This window comes from Spinacia oleracea, chromosome 5 (assembly GCF_020520425.1).
Source record: "Spinacia oleracea cultivar Varoflay chromosome 5, BTI_SOV_V1, whole genome shotgun sequence".
Classification (NCBI taxonomy): domain Eukaryota; kingdom Viridiplantae; phylum Streptophyta; class Magnoliopsida; order Caryophyllales; family Amaranthaceae; genus Spinacia; species Spinacia oleracea.
This window is the reverse complement of record NC_079491.1, coordinates 53330774-53351182: the sequence shown is the minus strand read 5'-3', so window position 1 is coordinate 53351182 and position 20409 is coordinate 53330774.

Here is a 20409-nt window from a genome sequence, read left to right as displayed (position 1 = left end):
CAAGGAGGGTGCCCTTCACTTGGTGGGGCATTCTTCTTGACATAACGGTGCCACGTGGGGTTGCTTTCAAGGTCCCAACCTCTCTTAAAAACCTCCACAAAGATTTATTTTTATTTCATTTATCTTTTGTCATTTCAGAAGTTTTTTAGAGAGAGAAAACGTGATTTTCCCTTTGAAGATCTTCTTATGGGAGCCTTGAGTGTTCTTGGATTTTTGGTTCTTCATCCTTTGTTCTTGGAATTTGGACGATTTTGACTGAGAGTTCAGCAGTTTGATCGCTTACTGGTACATGTTCCTGTTAGTTTTTTGTTTCTTCATTTGTCTTTATTTAAAGTTCTTTTTGGTGCTTCTATTTCTTGGGGGTACGTCTTGTCAGTTGCCGCGCTCCTCTTGTATCTGGAGGGCGTCTTCGCTTCTTGCTTTTCTTTCTTTCTTAAGTCGGATGTCATGTTCCTTATGCAGGGCGGCATGGCACGTATTAAACAGACGACCAATGTGGGTGCATGGGCAGCACCCCGAGAGAGGGACAACAGGGTTCCCTTTTCGAACCCGTCTTATGGAACTAGGGGAGGAGCTAGTTCCTCATATCATTCAGGAGACGGGAGCGCTAAGGCGGCCCGTTCTCCAAGGAGAAGAAAGAGTGTGGCTTGCCGTCCTCGTGTCCCTCGTGAGGATTTTGAGCGTTTCTTGCTCTTGCCTTGTGGTTTTAGTTTTAAGTGCCCCCGCTCTTATAGTACTGTAGACCGTCTTTCTTCGGCAGAGGTTGTTGTCTATACGGCCGCCTTTAGATTAGGCCTTAGGTTTCCCTTACATCCTTTTGTGATGGAAGTTTTGGATGGTTTTGACATAGGCCTGGCCCAGCTGACCCCGAATTCCTGGGCAAATGTTTTTGGTTATATCGCCAAATGTGCATTAAGTGACGTCGCCCCTTCCTTTTCTTCTTTTGTTAGGCTCGTAGATATTGCCCCATCTTCTCGTTCTCCCCAGGGGTGGTTCACCCTTTATAGTCGACGAGGTTATAAGACGGTAGTAGGTAAGTCATCCAACTGGTTATGGTGGAGGACCAAGTGGTCCATTATACGAATTGAGGACCTTTCCCTCTCAGGGAGTCTTTCTCGCTAGAATTACAAGCCGCACTTCCTGTCTAGGACTGACGCCTACCCTCGCCTTCTTTCAAGGGAATGGAGGCTTGTAAAACCTTTGTTTCAGGCAGAGATGTATCAGCTATCTGCAAAGAGTCACGCATGGGTCCCTAACAGTTGGCTTCCCCATATGGGGCAGTTCACCAATATGGTTGTCCTTGCGGCCATTGGTCTTTGTCCCTATTTACGTAGAGGTAGTATTACGTTAATTTGTTCTCGTCAATAACGTTGTTTTTCTTGTTCTTCGCTAATCTCTTTGGCTTGTGTAGACTCTGCTATAGATCGTTTGTCCCCAGAAGACAAAGGATTGGTGGAGATGCCTAAATGGTTGTCCCAAGTGTATACGGACGACGTTCTCAAGGCCGTAGAGGCAAAGGGGAAGGAATCTTCTAACAAATCGGATGAGGCGTCCTCTGGTGACCTCCCTAAGGTTGCGGGCCTCTGGTGACCTTCCTAAGGTACTCTCTATTTATTTGGACACGTCCTAAACTATTTTAGGTTTATACTGACTTTGATTTCTTCGTCTCTAGGGGCCTACTGCATAGGTTACGGGGAAGCGTCCTGCTCCTTCGTCTGCTGCCCCTAAAGCAAAGCGTCCCTTCTTCAAGAAGCTGAGCAGCGCAGATGCTGCAGTGACACCCGGGTCGAGCCGCTGGCTACACCAGCTGGAGGTGTGGGGGCCTCTATCCCACGAGTGGAAGACCTTCCTGCAGCTACTATATCCAAGGAGACGTCTCCCCTTGTGGCAGATGAAGATGGTTCTGCGGCCAAGGAGGCTTCTACCGAGGCGGGTGCATATGTTGGTCGTGCTGCTGACCGTGTTGCTGTCCCATCGTCTTGGGAAAAGGTGAGCAGGGATTCAAGGGACCCTTCTCCCGCTGGGGACGCGTCGATGCCCCCACCTGCTTTGCCAGCCGGTAAACTTCGTAAAATTTAAGACAACTTGCTAACTTTGTAGTTTGTTACTGATTGGTGTATATATGTTGGCCCATGTGGTGTCTTCGAGAGGATGTAGCGGGCCGAGGTGGCTCAGATTCCTCCATCTGGTGGTTTTAGCTCAGAGGAAAAGGACAAAATCCTTTCTACCGTCTACGCGGCTATCCCCAGGGAGTATGTGAAATCTCTTCCTGGGATTAGCGAAGAGTTCTTTGGGGCCATGCAATCCCTCGTGCTTGACGTTAGTACACTACTAATTATTTTTTACGAATTCTTTTCAGCTCCTCTCCTAATGTTTTGAGGTGACTTAAGTTTGTTCTGATTTTTGACAGCTTTTTATCCGATGTGCCGAGGGCAGACAATACCACTTTAACATGCACTAAAAGATGTTGAACCACAAGGACCAAATCGAGAATCATAAAAAGTAAGCCAAGAAGAAGGCGAAAATGATTGATGAGGACATGGATGTGGCCATCAGGCCTGAGACTGCTACTCTCAAAAAGGCTGAGGAAGATGCCCAGAATTACGAAGAAAATCTGAAGGAGTATGAGGAGAAGATGACTTCTCTTAGGACCGAGTATGCTGCCGTCTCGGAGCGAGTTACAAACTTCTCTACCAAGGTGGAGGCCTTAGAGAAGAAGCTCAAGGCTACCCAGGCTGAGGTTGAAGCTATTTGGGGAGAGGTCGCCTGTTCCTTCAAACTTGGGGAGGAGGCTATTCTGGAGGGTGCTCGGCGAGCCTGAGATCGGGCGATTGACGGGAAAGACTTTTCTTGGTTCAGACGTCGAATTTCATACCAGATGGCCGTCTTGGCCGCTCAGTGACGGGGAGGATGAGGATGTGGAGGAGGTGGAGGTGAACTCCCCGGAAGGTCAAGACGTCCAGGATGGTAGCTCAACGACCCCTTGCCCCTACGTTTTTATTTACCGTTGGTTTCTGTGGCGCCGTAGGCGCTTTGTATTAACATTGATGCCTTTTGGCATTCATTTATTTGGGTTTGTTGCGCCGTGTGGGCATGTATGAATATTTGTGCCTTCTGTGCACGTATGTCTTTATTCCATCTCAGTTTCTGTAGACACCTAAATCGTGTCTCCCCATTGGGATGATGACGATACCATTATCCTTGCTAGGTGGTTGGAACAACTCCGTGTGGAAGTCCCGATTGCTAGAATATATTCCAAAATCCAAGAGCCAAAGTCTAATCCCCGAGACCGTTCCCATTCCGGAACTCGGTATAAAATTCAATTTCCGAAACCAATTGCAAAATCCAAGTACAATCTCACCCAATGGACCACTTCTTTGGCTTTACAAGGCCTTTAATTCCAGTCAAAATGACACTAAGCAATCCAAATTCGGGCGCCGACCCACAAAATCGAGCAAGCCGGGCCTCGTCCCGTAAAACCGAATTCAAAAACCGAAACGGCTAGTTTTTAGTCGCAAACTTCCTTAATCCCCAAGAAAAACTATGTGCCAAAAAACGTACAATTCGTACAAAGGTACGCCCACTACAAGCCAAACGCAAGGACGACATCTTCGTCCTTGCTTGGCATCTTCTGCGCCACGTCAGCGGCGCCTGGCGCAGCTGATGCGCTGGACGCAGCTGTCATATGGCGTTTAGCCCCTCATTTTCCTATTTAAACCCCTAATTTTCAGCATTTTAGGGGAGCAATTGACAAACAGAACGTCGTTATACAAAAATTGCCTCTCAACATCATAATACAAACTCTTTAAAAATCCCATACAAACTTCAAATATTCAAGCAGTTGGGAGCTCCAAGAGGAATTCTAACCTAAACCTAACTAGGTAATTCCGAATCCCAATCCTAATCTACTATGTTTCCATGATTTCTCTTTCAAAATGATTAGTAAAGCTGGCACTTTTATTCTTAAAAGTGTCACTTACAACAATCACATATTTATACAAAATCAACACTTTCTATGATACAAATACAAAGTTTCAAGATTCAATGATGTTTAAGGTTGTTTGTAATCACTTCCTCAAACTAGAATCAATTTCAAAACATGGAGTAATCAGAGGTGAGGCCTTTCTAATGTTTAAAGGTCTAATCTTTGAGATTCAAAACTCCACTTTTCAAAATTCAAGTTCAAGTTTCAAGGTTCAATGATGTTTAAGGTTGTTTGTAATCACTTCCTTAAACTAGAACCACTTAAAAATAGGAGCACATCAAAGATGAAACCTTTTCAACATTAAAAGGTCTAATCTTTGAGATTCTAGACTCCTCATTTCAATATTCAAATACAAGTTTCAAGATTCAATGATGTTTAGGGTTGTTTGTAATCACTTCCCTAAACTAGAATCATCTCAATATATGGAGCATATCAAAGATGAAGCCTTTTCAACATCAAAAGGTCTAATATTTGAGATTCAAGACTCCTAAGTTCAATATTCAAGTTCAATACTCAAGTTCAATATTTCAAGTTCAATATTCAAGTTTCAATATTTCAAGTTCAATTTCTATGTCCAAAATTTAAGACACTTTAGGATGAGCAACTTGTCCTAAAGACGAGATTTTTAGACTTGAATCCGTGTCAGACGCACTTATTCTTATGGATTCGTTTGGCGTTCGGATCTCAAATACAATAGTTCAATTTCAATATCGCACCTTTCAATTATGCACTTCAATATCGCAATTTCAATAACGCCTTTCAATTATGCACTTCAATATCGCAATTTCAATAACGCCTTTAAATATTGCACCTTTCAATTCCGCACTTACTATTATGCAACTTTACTTGCCTAGTCCTTCTAGGCAATGTGGTTTCCCACCTAGTCCTTTTCTAGGTGGTGATGTATTTTTACTAATTATGCATTTATTTTCTATTGTGATGTTGTTTTACTTGTTTATTGCTTTCATCACCTCACATGCTAAATACAATAAAATGCAAGGTTACACCACGCTTAAGAAAGATAATTTCTTGGACAAACCGATCTTAGGTTCCCTTAAATTAACTTTAAAGCAAAGTGGTCACAATACAAAGTAGAAATTCTATTTGTTCAAATACTAAATCCAAACCTACATAGAGTCATGACTAGGGTTTTTTCGAAAATGTTTTGTGCCATGCATTCGAATATAATTTCTAAAGCTCGCGGAATAAGCATCTCGTTCCCTTTCCCGGATCTCACCCATACGTTTCTAAGATTCATTGCCTTATCCGATATAGAGTCAACTTTGGTCTTTCCAAACGGGACCCTTAAAAATGTTTGGTGGCAACTCCTTCGAAATCCAAAAATACAAAGTTCTAAAGCCGCTCTCGTAGGGGAAATACAAAAAGTACGAGAGGAACACAAAAAAAAATCCCTACTATTCTAGCGACTCCACAGGGGAGTTCCTGATTTCAATTTCGAAAATACGAGCATACTTTGAGTAGCAAGCCACTGCTTTGCTTAAATTCTGGATGCCAGCTCTGGCGCCAAGGGCAGGCCCCTGCGCCAGACGCCACTGCTTGCATCCAGCACAGTGGCTCACAGTGGGGTCGTTGCCCATGTTGCTCAAGTTTTCGAGTGGGAGTCAGTTTGTTTTTGAATTTCGAAGGACACTCCAAAACCTTGAGAACGAATGTCGAAAAACGAGCCTTTCAAATACAATATTCGAATGCTATTTTAAATTTTGAATTTCTAGCCATCTCATGCATATTTTGAAAACCATATTTGTGCAAAATGAATTTCTACCTTGCCCAATACGGATATGTTATACATTCGGGCTAGCCCCGGGGGAAACGAAATGGTGACTCTCCATACGGTTCCTGACCAAAGTGTGTGACCATTTCCGCGCCTACCGAAACTTAGCATTTTCTTGACATTCCCGATGTCAAGCATGGAGGTCGTCTGCCGACACACACGTCCCTTAGGTGGATGTGCAAGTTGTTGCCGGATCCGCCTCTTAGGCAAGTACCTTTTTGACACCCAAAGCCGACCACTTGCATCATACAAAAGTTAGACCGAACTTAGGTTGAGAACTTTGCATGTTGCATTCATATCCATGTTAGTGTAACAACGTGCTATTTGTGCATTGTGTGGGCGTCTTTGCACGCGTGAATGGCTAACCTCGAGTTCTAGCTTTGCCAAAACCATTAGCCTCCAACTAGGAAACCAAACCCCTAGGAGCATCATTCAAAATTCATGCATCCCAAATCGCCGATTTAAGGTCTTTTAGGAGGGCCACTCCATTTGATTCAAAACCCTTAAACACGCCTCACGCACAAATGCCCAATTCAAATTCAAATCCAACAGCGTCATAATGTCGGATTTTCTAGTCCAAATTCAAATTCTATCCAACGGCGTCATAATGCCGGATTTTCTAGTCCAAATTTCAAATGTCAAATTCAAAATTCAACCCAACGGCGTCATAATGCCGGATTTTCTAGTCCTAATTCCAAGTTTCAAATTCAAAATTCAATCCAACGGCGTCATAATGTCGGATTTTCTAGTCCAAATTCTAAATTTCCAATTCAAAATTCAATCCAACGGCGTCATAATGCCGGACTTTCTAGTCCAAATTTCAAGTTCCAAATTCAAATTCTATCCAACGGCGTCATAATGCCGGATTTTCAAGTTCCAAATTCAAAATTCAATCCAACGTGCCGGATTTTCTAGTTCAAGCATTCAAATCTGCAATTCCATCTTGCAAACCTCAAATTCAAGTTACCAATCTCAAAACCTCAAGTTCAAATGTCCAAACTTATGCCATCGTAATGCCGACTTTTCCATTCCATCTCTCAAACCTCAAGTTCGTAGTCCTAAATTCAATCTTCCAAATTTCAAGTCCTATATTCGAAAACTTCAAATTCCAAATCCATGATGGCGTAAAGCCGAATTTTCCCCATTCAATTTCAATTTCAATTTCAAAATTCCGTGACAAAACACTTCAAAATTCCAAGTCCACGGCGGCATGATGCCGGACTTTCAAAATTCCAAATCCAATGTCTCAAATCCATGGTAGCGTAATACCGGAATTTTCAAATTCAAAGTCTCATACTCTATACAAAAATGCATCTTTTCCACTTCAAAGTTCAAACTCCGAATCGAATTCAAATTTCAAATTCATCTTCGAACTACAAAAAATTATTGCCTTCCATTGCTTCCAAATACAAAATTCAAAAACACTTCCTAAAGGGTTGAAATCCCCCTAAAATACTTTGAAATTCAAAGGGTTGAAATCCCCCTAAAATACTTCGAAATTCAAAGGGTTGAAATCCCCCTAAAATACTTCGAAATTCAACGGGTTGAAATCCCTCTAAAATACTTCGAAATCCAAAGGGTTGAAATCCCCCTAAAATACTTCGAAATTCAATGGGTTGAAACTCCCCTAAAATACTCCAAACTCTACTTCGGGTTGAAATTCCTTTGAAATATTCCAAAATCCAATGGGTTGGAATTCCCCTAAAATATTCCCAAATTCTATTGACGGGTTGAAATCCCCTTGAAATAATACAAAATCCAATTTCCTTTCGATCGGGTTGAAACTCCCCTGAAATAATACAAATCCAATCTCCTAAAACATTTCCAATGGGTTGAAAATCCCTTGAAATAATACAAGTCCAATTTCCAAATTTTAATGGGTTGAAATTCCCCTAAAATAATCCAAGTTCCAATGGGTCGAAATCCCCTTTTTGATATTCCAAGTTCTAGTGCAAGGAGAAAACCTCCACAAAAGAATAAAGCTCCTTTCAAATATTTCCAACAGGTCACAAATCCCGAATACAAATACAAAATCCAAAATCCCAAATCTTCGGAGTGGCACTTAGAGTCAAGTCTAGGTCTCATTCATTGCATGCATATCATATCATGTGTCGGGAAGTCCAAATTCTAAAATCATGTCATGTGTCCTAACTAAGAGTCCAAAGATCCTGTGGGTTCGCCGAAGAGGAGAAAGGTTGAAGAGAACTCCATCAGCCTTAGCCTCCCTTATAGCCGGCATCGAACGAGCAGCCAGTTCGCTTTCTACAAATCAAACTCCTAGTCCCTTTCGAGAATCAGTTCAAATGGCCACTGTCGAACAAATCACTCAGCTTATGGCCGCCGTAGCCAACCTCAATACCAACCTGGAGAACGTAAGCAACCGTTTGGGTGTTGTGGAGCAGGCCGCACCCGCGGATGACCTAACCAAAAAGATCGAAAGCCTGTTAATAAGGTTACCAATCAAGAGAACTATTTCGACACTTCATTGAAGGACAACCTCAAGGGGAAGGCAAACTTGCCAGACAAATCCTCTACCAATGACATTCCGAAATTCAAGTCAATTGACAATCCAAAGTATCATCTCAAGAACTTCAGAGCTACAATGGCCATTAAGGGGGTTAAACCTGAGCTGTACCCCGTGGTATTCCCCATGTCCCTAGAACCAGTCTGCCAGAAGTGGTATTACTCCCTCAAAGAGCATCAAACCAGCACTTGGGAAGCAGTCGCTCAAGCATTTATGGAGCAGTATCAACCCAATATTCAACTTCAAACCACTATTCGAGAATTGGAGGTTCTCAGGCAAGGACCCCAAGAAGGTTTTACTAACTACCTCAAACGGTGGAGAGAAATGGCGTCCCAAATGGTGACTCGACCCTCCGATAGAGAATTGGTCAAGGTTTTTATTGCTGGGCTTCTTCTAAAGTATAACACTCACATGAAGTACCTAGGCCTGGAAAGCTTCATGAGAACATATGACATCGGGGTCGATATAGAGAATGATCTGATGAAAGCACCAGTAGCACCAACTCCCCAAGCTGAAAAGTGGAAGGGCAAGAAAACTGAAGCAACACACAAGGTCCACGAGGTCAACGCCTTAGAAGCTCCTTAAGGTCCAAAGCCAAACAACTTCAAGAGCAGAACCAATCCGCGTAACTTTCAAAGCAGGCCTCAAAGGGTCTTTACCAACCTCGGAATGTCCTACAGTGATGCCTTTGACCGATTGGCCGAGAAGCAAGTCATCACCCCCATCGGTCCTACACCAGATCCTCCAACCGACGAAAGGTCCAAAAGTTGGGATCTTACAACATATTTCAAGTTCCACCAGGGGAACGGGCATGACATTGAAAACTTCTTCAAGCTCAAGCATCTAATCCAGAATATGGTCGACAACAAGACCTTGCCCTTACCCCCAAGAGCCAAGTAGTCTCCTTTTCGGTGCAAGCTATCTCCTATGATTGTGAAGATGAAGAGGAGGATTTTCCATGCAACCTGATCTCTACAATGTACAAGCCAGGCTACGAAATGATGGTTCCAAGCTTCTTCCATCTCATTCCAAATGTTCAAAACTGGGTGATCCCCGAACCCAGGGTAACCACTGACATTCAAGAGAACATTTATCCCCTTTGAAGGAAATAATTCCCTTGGTCCAAGTATGCATATAATGTTAAGTCTAATAAATGCGGTTCAGTATTAATTAACAAGTTAATAATTCAGTGAGATCAAGTGAGCTGAATGCCTAGCTAGAGGCCGCTTCAGTTCAAGTGGAATTAATGATATTAATCCACAGCTTACTCTTGACTGAACCCGTAGGGTCACACAAATAGTACGTAAACGGATGAAGTATTTAATGGAATTAAATAATCCATCTATGGATATTCGGAATTGACGGATCTTGGTTTCAGTGGGAACTGCGATCGTCAAAGGCAAGCAAGTGAATACTCCGGAAACGATGATATTGCCGGAAACGGAAATATGGATCGTATCGGAAATATAAATATTATCCAAGTCGTAGATGTTGCCGGAAACGGAAACATGGTACGTATCGGAAAAAATTATTGGTAATGGAAATATTGCCGGAATCGAAAATATTGCCGGAAACGGAAATATTGCCAGAATCGGAAATATTATCGAAATCGGAAAATAATTCCGGAAACGGAAATAATAAATATTTGTTCGAAACGGAAATTAATTCCGGAATCGGAAATATTAAATATTGTTCGTATCGGAAATAAATTCCGGAATCGAGAATTTAATCGGAAAGCGTATCGTACAAATTAGCATCAGACGAGGCTTGCCAGATGAAGGCCCAGCACGAAGTCGGGCCATCGCCCAGCAAGCCAAAGCGCAAACACACGCCAAAGCCAAGACCAGGCCCAGCGCGAAGGCCAGGCCCAGCCAAGGCCTTGGGCGCGCGCGCAGGCAGCGGCGAGCTGGGCCGTGCGCTGTGCGTGGGCCGTAAGGCCTGCGTGCGGTGCATTGCCACTAGTGTGTGTTTCTCGGAATCCTAAGGCTACCGGGATTCGTAATATGATTAAATCTAATCCTAATAGATAAAGTTTGTTTAATTAGAGTCCTAGTAGGATTATAATTAAATAGATTTGTATTCTAATAGGATTATAATTCCTTTCCATAAACTCTATAAATAGGTGTCTAGGGTCACATATTTACATCGAGAATTGAAGTATTCAAAGGTAAGATTTTGGAACAAAATCAGCCAAACACTTGTAGCCTATTAGCCGAAAATTCTTAGAACCTTAAGGGCGATTCTAGTTGGTCAGGCTTAAGGCGGATCCGGACGTGCTGTGGACTATCTACGGAGGGACGACACTTTGAGTCCTAAAGACTTGTTCTTGTTCGGTTCGGGCGCAGCTAGGGAGGGCACGCTACAAAGTGTATGCATCTGAATTATGCTAAATGATTATGTGTAAATAATATGTTTCCTGGCATTAAGGTTTTCCGCATGATTTATGTTTTGTCATATGTATCATAACCTAACAGTGGTATCACGAGCCTCTTATTATTTTCATAATCTAAATTGCATAAACATGGTTAAATTTTACAAATTTGCAAGGAATTAAAGGGGTGATTAGTTTTCGTAATTAATTGCAAATTGCGTTTATTTAATTATATGTACGCAGTTTTTCGGCAGAGTATTCGTTACTCAACCAAATCGAGTGATTTTTGTGTCAATTTCGCATGTAAAAGGCATTCTAAAATTTTGACAAAACTAGTATTTTTCGGCCGAACCCAGAATTCCCAAATTCGAAGCCTAACTATGACTTTTCGAAGGTTTAAGTTTTTCGAACGCAAAAGTTTGTAAATTTAAGATGTTAAATTGAATATTTGCGATTCTTGTTGATAAATCTTGAGTTTTTGATTGACCTACAGTATATGTTTAACAATTATGAATGCCTAGACTTGTTAATTATACAACCTAATTTGTAATTATGATTAACTTGTTGAAATTCGAATAATAATTTAGAATTGATTTGTTTTTCATAATTAATTAATAATTTAATTAGGTATCCATGATTAAAATCCACCATAAAAATTGTTAATTTATGTTAAATTTTAAATTTTTATGACCTAGATTTGAATCCATGTTAATCGGAAATTAATTGATTAATAAATTTTCGATTTTTCGCCCTAAAATTATGAAATTAATATGATTTATTAATTTGTCGTTAATTTTAAATTAAAAATTTTAATTTTGATGAAAACGCTCATAAATGTTGCACGCACAAAGCAAAGGAAGCTACGTGTTACCCTTAAGGGGTGTTGTATAGTGCGGGCACGCGACGAGCAAGGGAGCTCGTCGCCCGTGCGGTACGAATGCAGCGAGCAGCATAGCATGGCGCGCGCGAAGCAAAGGTGCTGGTCGTGTGTGCTATGCGATGGGCGTGGGCGAGGGGCAGGGCAAAGCGAGCAGTCGCGTGTGGGCAGCAAGCGAGCTGCGCCACAGCGCGCACTGCCTCGCGCCACCGAGCGCTGGCTCGCGCAGCGAGCGATGGCTCGCGTGCTGCGAGCGATGCCTCGCGAGGGAAAGCAGCAGCAGACGCGACACAGCACAGAGGCTGCGCGCATCATGGGCAACGATGGCTGCGTGTGCGTGTGGCCTGTGGCTGCGTGTTGCGTGGAGCTATGTGTGCCTTGTGCAGCAACCAGTCGTGCACACGATGGGACTTGGGCGCAAGCCCAAGTGCTCGTCGTTTTACGATTGAGTCGTTTTGAATTTTAATTTGAGATTTTCAGTTCAGAAATAATTTTGATTAATTTTAAAATTAATAATTTAAATTGTTTTTCGGATTTTAATTTTGAATATTATAATTATTATAAATTTTTATTTATACTAATTATTTTACTAAAATTAAAACTTGAATTAATTTAAATTCATTTAATTCAACTGAAAAAATATATTAAATAAAATGGATTCAATTATAAATTTATATGAGCATTAAATTTTAATTAAAGTTGTATGTTTCCGGTTAGACTAGAAATACATTTTTATGTTTAAAATTAGTAAAGCATATGAATTTATTGGTCATAAACTCTTGATTAGGTCTACAAATCCTTTAAGGTTAAACAACTTGATTAGAATTAATAAGGACTGAATAATTGGTAGATTATTGGTGCCCTTGATTAATTGCTGCAAATATTTATGTGATGCATACAATGTGTTTTTACTAACCAGCTAAGTGGGCCATTCATGATAATGAATGGGTGAATGGTATATATTGTATATGTACTGTTTTGCAGGTTATGAAGTGACTAGTATGGCCCAAATAGGATAGAAAATATGGTCTGCGTACCATTAATTTGAATGTAATTGGTCTAATGCACCCAATTTGTTTTTCAATTCAAATATGGTCTGCGTACCATCAAATAGTTGTAATTAGTTTAATTATAGCTGATCCTGTTTGAAGAAATTGGAGCCTCCCACGGTGAAATTCAAGACGAAGTTCCCATCCATTTTCAAGACGGACTTTGAAGTTGAAGCTTCAAGATGAAGTCGGGCCATACTAGATCACATTTATCTTATGCATGCTTTAAGTTATTTATTGCCTTTAAATATGTCTTGAATATGCATGAGATTGAAGCTTGATTATGTTGCATGATTAAGGATTTTAGTTCACTTAAAATCTAACCAACATAGTAAGAGCCTTAAGTTCTAAACTTAAAAATTGAGTTAAAAGGTGCCATGTGTAGACACCTACTTTTATCCCCATTCCCGAAAGGGAAAGGTTCGATGATGAAAACATAAATCTCCACTTGACAACACATTTCCTATAAAATAACGAATCTCAATTCCCCTTTTCATTTCACCCGAAATCTGCTATTTATAGAAACCTGCTGTTTATGGAAACCTGCTAAAAATAGTAACTGCCGTAAAGGGTAGCTTCTAAAAGTGTCAAGTCATAAAAGTTAGAAACCTATCAGAATTAGGTGTTGCACTCCAACATAAATCCTAAATGAGATAGAAAACTGCGAGAATCCTATTCCTAATATGATTCGGAAATAAGAGTTACGTATTAATTAAAATCCAAACGAGCCTAGAGTTCGTAACGGGCCCAGACGCATTCCGTCATGAAATTGATACGCACTAAAATACTCGATTAAGTCTCAAACACTACGGATTTCAGGAATCCGAATCTGACTAAGAAAACAGCCCAAACATCAATTTCAACGCCCAGCCCTGGGCGCTGAAATTGATGGGTCCTATTTTCAACGCCCAGAGCTGGGCGCCGAAATCTTTGACGCCCAGAGCTTGGCGCTGAAAATACCTGGGACGTGTTTTTTCGTCATTCCTCGAGGATTAGAGTTCTACAATTCTATCTTTCCACGAACTCTTCCCTATAAATACAACCCCAAATTCGACGTGAAACAACACAGAATTCATATTCTGAGTATTGACTCCAACCCTTAGCCTAAGCATCACGCTGCGAATTTGTTCACGCGTTCTGTCGCAATCGATCCATAAATCGAACAGAACGTATCCCGTCCCATAATTTGAGATTCGTTAAATAAAAAGGAGAAATAGCAAAGTCAAAGTGGTTAGTTTTCTGAGAACCGTGGCGCACCTCTCAAGGGTGCGTCGTAATGTGTCCCTTTTCGATGATTTAATTGCTTTCCTCGCCCTTTTTATGAACTGTTAAACTAACTAAATCTGATTGTTCTATCACGCCTAACAAATATAATATTTTTGGGAAATTGGATTATCATGCCAAGTCCCTTAATACTATTTAAATCAGATAATCACGATCGATCTAGTATTATATGTTGCATATTGCTAAAATCAACTCAGATTAGTTTAATAGTTAACGCATGTCCCTTCAATTATTTATGCTGAGCTAGTAAGGATATCCTGCCTCTGGAGTTATCGACGAGCGAAGTACTCCTCTTGGTAGTTACAGTCCCCCGAACCCTCAATCTCTACCTTGCGGGTGTATGTTGAGAGATCCCCACACCAGAGATCATAAGGGAACCTACGGCCGTCGTGGTCAAACATAATTGCACTCCCTTTATGTCACGATAACCGGGTTTTGTCAGTTTTTCTCATTGTTGTTAAAAACTGAATGGCGACTCCTATATTACTAGTCAATTGGGTGTATACTCACAGGAAATCCAATTACACTTGATTGAATAAAAAGAATCGTCACACCCACGAGGGACGAGGTCATGCATTAGCCTCGTGCCCGCGAATGAAACAAATATACATAGCAAAAAAAAAAACTTTTCGAAAATTTTTTTGCTGCAAGGGCGTATGAAAAGGCACTCGATCCTAAAAGCGACTTGTAAAAAATAAAATAACTCTTTGTGTCGTTGTTAGGCCTCCTATGACGACAATGCCCGGCACCAAAACCGAGCATGCTAATTAAACGACCTTGAATGTCACATGGGCAAAGTATTCAAAAAATAATGTTCAAATGGAGTCTTCAAGGAAAAATAATGTTCAATAAATCCGAGTCTAGACTAGGTTATGCCGAAGTACAATCTAAATCCTAAGTCTTAGTTGTCTTATCCATAGAATCAGTCCAAATACTTGGTGTCGTTCTGCAAGTTAAAAGGTTAAACCATATTGAGTCTCCCTCCCTAACATTTAAATCAATAAGCACCCATATGTAATTGTCCCCTTGCTAAGAGTCTACGGCCTCAATACTCTCTCTCACCCATAAAAAGAATATGTTATGTATTTGCAAAATGGAAACAGTCACATTCTGGAAATCATTCCCCCATAGTCGCACAACCCCCAAAGTGAACCTAAGGCGTCAATACCATTAGCAAAAAAATTAATGGCCTCAAGGCTCAAGATCGCATTGGGTCACGACTATCATAGTCCTCTCGAGCCACTCGCTCCTTTAAATACTCCTAAGTACGGACTAAAAAATTTTCCATGAATGCAACATGACCAACCATGAAAATACCCAAATCGGCATACCATAAGGCTACCATTGGGGTAAAGCAATACACACTAAGAGAGAAGCCGCACTAATGATTCTAGTCTTGCAAAAATAAAAATTCGATCTCCCCAACTAACTACCTTGCCAACATTAAGCAAATGGCGCATGACAAATGAACACCCAAGGGTTAAAATCTAAAGTGTCAACCAACGAAAGTTACGGTCCAATTAACCTAAGTCTTAGAATCGCTGGGTCAAGTATTATAGGCTTATGCCACGTCATTATTTTGAGTCTAGGCCACCTCCTTATATTCATACACGGGTTATAATCAGAAAGATTAATGAAAGTTCAAGTCTAAATCACAACTTCCAATTAAATCCCGAAAACAGCAAAAAAATATTTTCGATGCAATTCTTTCGTTAAATTTCAATAAGGTAAAAACAACATTTTTGAATCTACGCTATTTGCACATTTTAAAGAAACGACTAAATACGCTTGCAAAGTAAGACAATTCAAGGTCCACCCTAGGCCTGCTAAGGTTAAAGGTCCACTATAGGCCTACCAAACGAGGCTCACTCAGTCTCGCCTCGTGACTCAAAGACCACAACCATCTACCTCTTAGCCCAAATAAAAAAATTTGAAGGATTCATGTTGGGGAGAAATCCCAAGCAAAAAAAATAGAAAGAGAAAAGGGAGAGCGAAAAGAGCGAGCCATGAAATACTTAGCCCGTACCTTCCAAGGTGCAGAATTTACCAAGGTGAACGAAGGAAAACAACTGAGTCAACAAATCCAAATCATGCCACAAAAGCTACATAAGATTCTACGATATCTACCCTTTCCAATCCTTATGCTCTTAGACGCCTTCGCTCTGGGTCCCTGTTCAGCTCATTTAACCCATCCATGTTCTCATTGCCATAACCCAAGAAACCATTACCTCAACTGTTGTTTTTGAACTTGTTATCAACCGCAAACCATGCACGGCCATTGACACATGCGTCATGCCCATCATTTCCAAAGTCCAACCTGCTCTTACATCACCATTAGCATAATGACCATATAACTTATTTGGATACATCCTGTTGATATACCCTTGAGCCGTCCTCATGCTATTCATTTTCCTTGGTTGATGTAATCCTCATGCTTGACTAATACCTATACAAATTATCCTATCTCATTCGACCCGTCTTTCAAAGCCGTCTTGAGTCACGAATAAAAAGGAAGACAAATGAAAAGTGCACAAAGAAAATGTGAATAATAAAAAAGGAAACTTTGCAAAGCGCACAAAAATAAGAAAAGAAGCATTTAGCGCACCAAAAAAGATCCGCCCAGAAATAATCTTCAGCGCCCACAGCTGGGCGCCGAAATCTTTAGCGCCCCAGACTGGGCGCTGAATCTCTCTGCTCGCCAAATTTTGTCCAGAAGTGCTCGTCATTTTATCCGCACATGCACGGAAAAATAACGAACACTTGGGGGGGTACAACACGTATTCAGACATACGTACCACCAAAAAAATACATGTACTCAAAAAAATATGAAACAAATTTTTGGCTTACGGCAAGGCAGCAGATTAAAATAATAATAAACTTCACTTATTCTACCGTTTCAAATAATATGTTTCCACCTCAGAACATACTTATCGAATTCGGCATTCTAAGAAACCATTTTCTAGGCTAAGAACTACGCAAGACCTGATTCCAAATTAAATCTATTTAAGGCGGATACGTAGGCAATCCATGATTCGGTCCAACCAATTTGCAAAAATGTTAAAGCCTATAGAAAAACAAGAATAAAAAATAGAAGTCCCTTATTGAAATTTAATTACTTGCAATCCAAGTTGAAAGAAAAATTTAAGTCAAAGGAAGAATCCAAGTCATCAAGATGCCAAAATTAATGAGCACACATCGAAAAATAATAAGGGCACGTACCCTTGCCAGAAGGAGCACTTACACTCCTAGGAACTTAGCCCAGACTCAAAAAGATCGCTTTGCCTCAATTGAATGGGGGCTAGCGCAAGCGTCCATGACCTCTAAAGTACTCGACGTGACCCTCCCTAAAAGCAAACTAACTCACTTAAAGACTTTCTTTCACCACTAGACATAGTCGTTCGCTTAAAGACCTTCTTTCACCACTAGACACAGTCATGATCGCCAACAAGTAGTAAAGGCAGTAAGCTTGCAATGAAAAAGATTGTTCTACGGCATCGCCCCATCGTTCCTTCGAACTCAGGGCACCAGTTCATGGTAATTCGAATGCTTGCTGATCTCCTTTGGAAAAAAAATCAGACATTGTCAATAGGACTTGGCACTTAACCAAGGCTCACCCTACTCAGACACATGACACGGGCATCTAAAATCGAAATGTAAGAGCATCATTAATGGGAAGACATAACAGCAACTGGGGGCTAAAAAATTGAAGTGAAAGAGCTAGGGAAAGAACTAAGTATACCTTGACCTTTTGTACGGACATACACTAAGTAAATCTAAGTCAATTTGACAACGGTTTATATTCCCGCAATTCTGGAAAAGATGGCCCTAAAAGCCTAAAACATATGCCAAACGGGCACAAGTAATATCTTGACGCCTGCACCCTGGCTTCCAGCAAATCCTTAGACAGCATTCCAAAAATCGTAACAGTATTTTGATTCACTCATGTAATCCTGTACGAACCCTTCTATAAGGCAACCTACTTAGGACACCTCGGATTGTACACAGTAGTACTCGGATTTTAAAATGATTTTCAAATGATTTTCAAAGACTTCTTCGAACATAATAAAGTGTCATTGGTTTAATCTAAGTATGCGTTTATCTCAATGTTGCAAGTGAGTCAAAGATATTTCCAAATACGATTATGGGTAAAGAAAGGCACCTAGCTTTTGGTCAAGGCACACTTCAACATGTGACTACCTTGACCATGGCAATGTCGCACAATACGACATTTACAAGAGAAGTAGCAAATAACCTCGCACTAAACGAGTCTGGTTCAAACTATTCATGATCCGTGTCACCATGAATGCATAAAAACGTATGCAAAGCATTATAGCACCAAGCCAACCCCGTAGTTACAATTGGGGGCTTGAGAAAACACTCTAAAAATGCTCGAAATGACGATTTTATCGCAAATTCTCGACGCTAATGCTATACATACATCATAGGGGCACAATCCTAAGCTTAATCGTGTAAAACGAACCTTAGAATGACTACAACCCCTCCCAAATTCTAAGCGCTACTTAGAATATATAAAGTCACCCCACAAACAAGGGTAACTGAAAATCGCGAGTCACCAAAACTCCGATCAAACTACTGCACCTAACGCTCGCCCTATAAGCGCCCGTTACACAGCCTACCTCGTTCCATAGCAAAAGCGAAAGAAAAAAAAATCAAGGATAAGAACTGTCAAAATATACCCAGAAATCATTTTTCAACGCCCAGAGCTGGGCGCCGATATCTTTGACGCCCCAACCTGGGCGCTAATTCTTTCTTCTAGCCAAGTTTTGCCCAGATATAAAAAAAAAAAAAAAAAAACATCTATGAATCCTCACATCGAACGAAGTAATAAGCCGTGCAAACCCATGCGGAAGGTGCTACACTTGTTCGAACACCTGGACGAGGCATGATGAAGTACTCCAATGCAAAAAAATAATAATGATATCCCAACACCTAGAGAAATGTTCTAATACATGCGGTTAGGCCACACAAGCCTACGTCGCACCATAAATTCAGCTATCCCACGGTACAAGTCTAAAAAAGAGAGTAAGGCATATTGCGCTAATGCGGGCACGACCAAAGAGCATGTGTAAAAGAGGCAAAGACTACTTATCGCCCAAATTCAAAATGCAAGCCACACGACTTCTACATTAAGGATTAAAGGTAGCAAAACATTACCTACCACGGAAGGGATAGCTCGCACCTACACGAGCATCTTTCTCAAAAGAACCTACAAAAATCGTACGCCAAAAGGAAGCATCCCAATGTGCATACTTGGGGGCTCCAAGCTACGAAACGACCCTAGCAAAATAAAAAATAAAAAAATCTCTAAGCAAATGTTTGAACGATCAAAAGGGCACGATGCTTGAGCCCGCTTCATAAATGGGCCTGAACCCTATCAAGCTTCTAAGAAAACTATTCAAAATCAGTCATTGCTCAAAAAAAAATGATTCAAGCAAACTGATTAATGGACCGCACACAACGGCCATTCTATGAACGCTCGTTCGCACATACATATCATCATTCTAAGTATCGTACATTCACGAACACGTTCAAAAGGAAAAATATGCAACAACAAGAGCGGTCAAAGTCTTACGCCTCAAGGTATGTTCCTCGGGCTATATAGACTCGCCCAACTATCGCAATAACTGTACGCCTTAAGAGCAACAGTTCCTTAAAATAATCGCCCCAAAGCGACAAGCACCGTAGTCCACCAATCGGCTACGGCTTCTCAAGAAAATCATCACGTTCTAAAAATAAAGAAAAACCAAAAGAGAAGAGAATACATAGAACTTCCAATTGAAATAAACAAATGAACAAGAGGCCAACTTTGTCATCAAGAAACCTCGCCAGAAATCATTTTCAGCGCCCAGAGATGGGCGCCGAAATCTTTAACGCCCAGGAATGGGCGCCGAAAATGAACCCAGGCTCAAAAAAGGCCCTAACTTCTATTGGACCCTGCCGCATCCATTTGGCTCGAAAATTGCCAATTTCCTTACTGAAAGTTGCACCTCACGACTTTGTCAAGAGTAGCACACCACTACGAGGATCGCTCGCACTTACGAGCACGATCCCAAACACAATCAAGGACATTACAAAAATACGTATCCCCAAAGAACCTCTTTGACAAGAACTGACCGCCAAGCACGAGTACTTGGTGGCTCGAAAGAAAAAAAATATATCTCAAAAAAGGGTATGCAAAGTTAAAATAATATTCCCAGACTACGCTGTACAAAGTCCCGTGTTTGGATAATCTCAAAAGAAAAAGAACCGGTTTACGACCTCAAGACAAAGGTCGCCGTTGATACTTATACATGGTTCCCCAATCAAGGACCCAGGTAGTGGTAAAATTGAGCCGTAAGGACTAGCTCAAAACCATGAAGGAAGATGACCACAAGATAATGGTCCGTCTAAGCACGTTGCCAACCCACATTCAGGTTACAACTAAATCCGAGCATCCCTCGAAAGAATTCGCTCCTACATGAATGAATAAAAAGAAATTCTCAAAAGTAATCACAAAGAACAAAAGA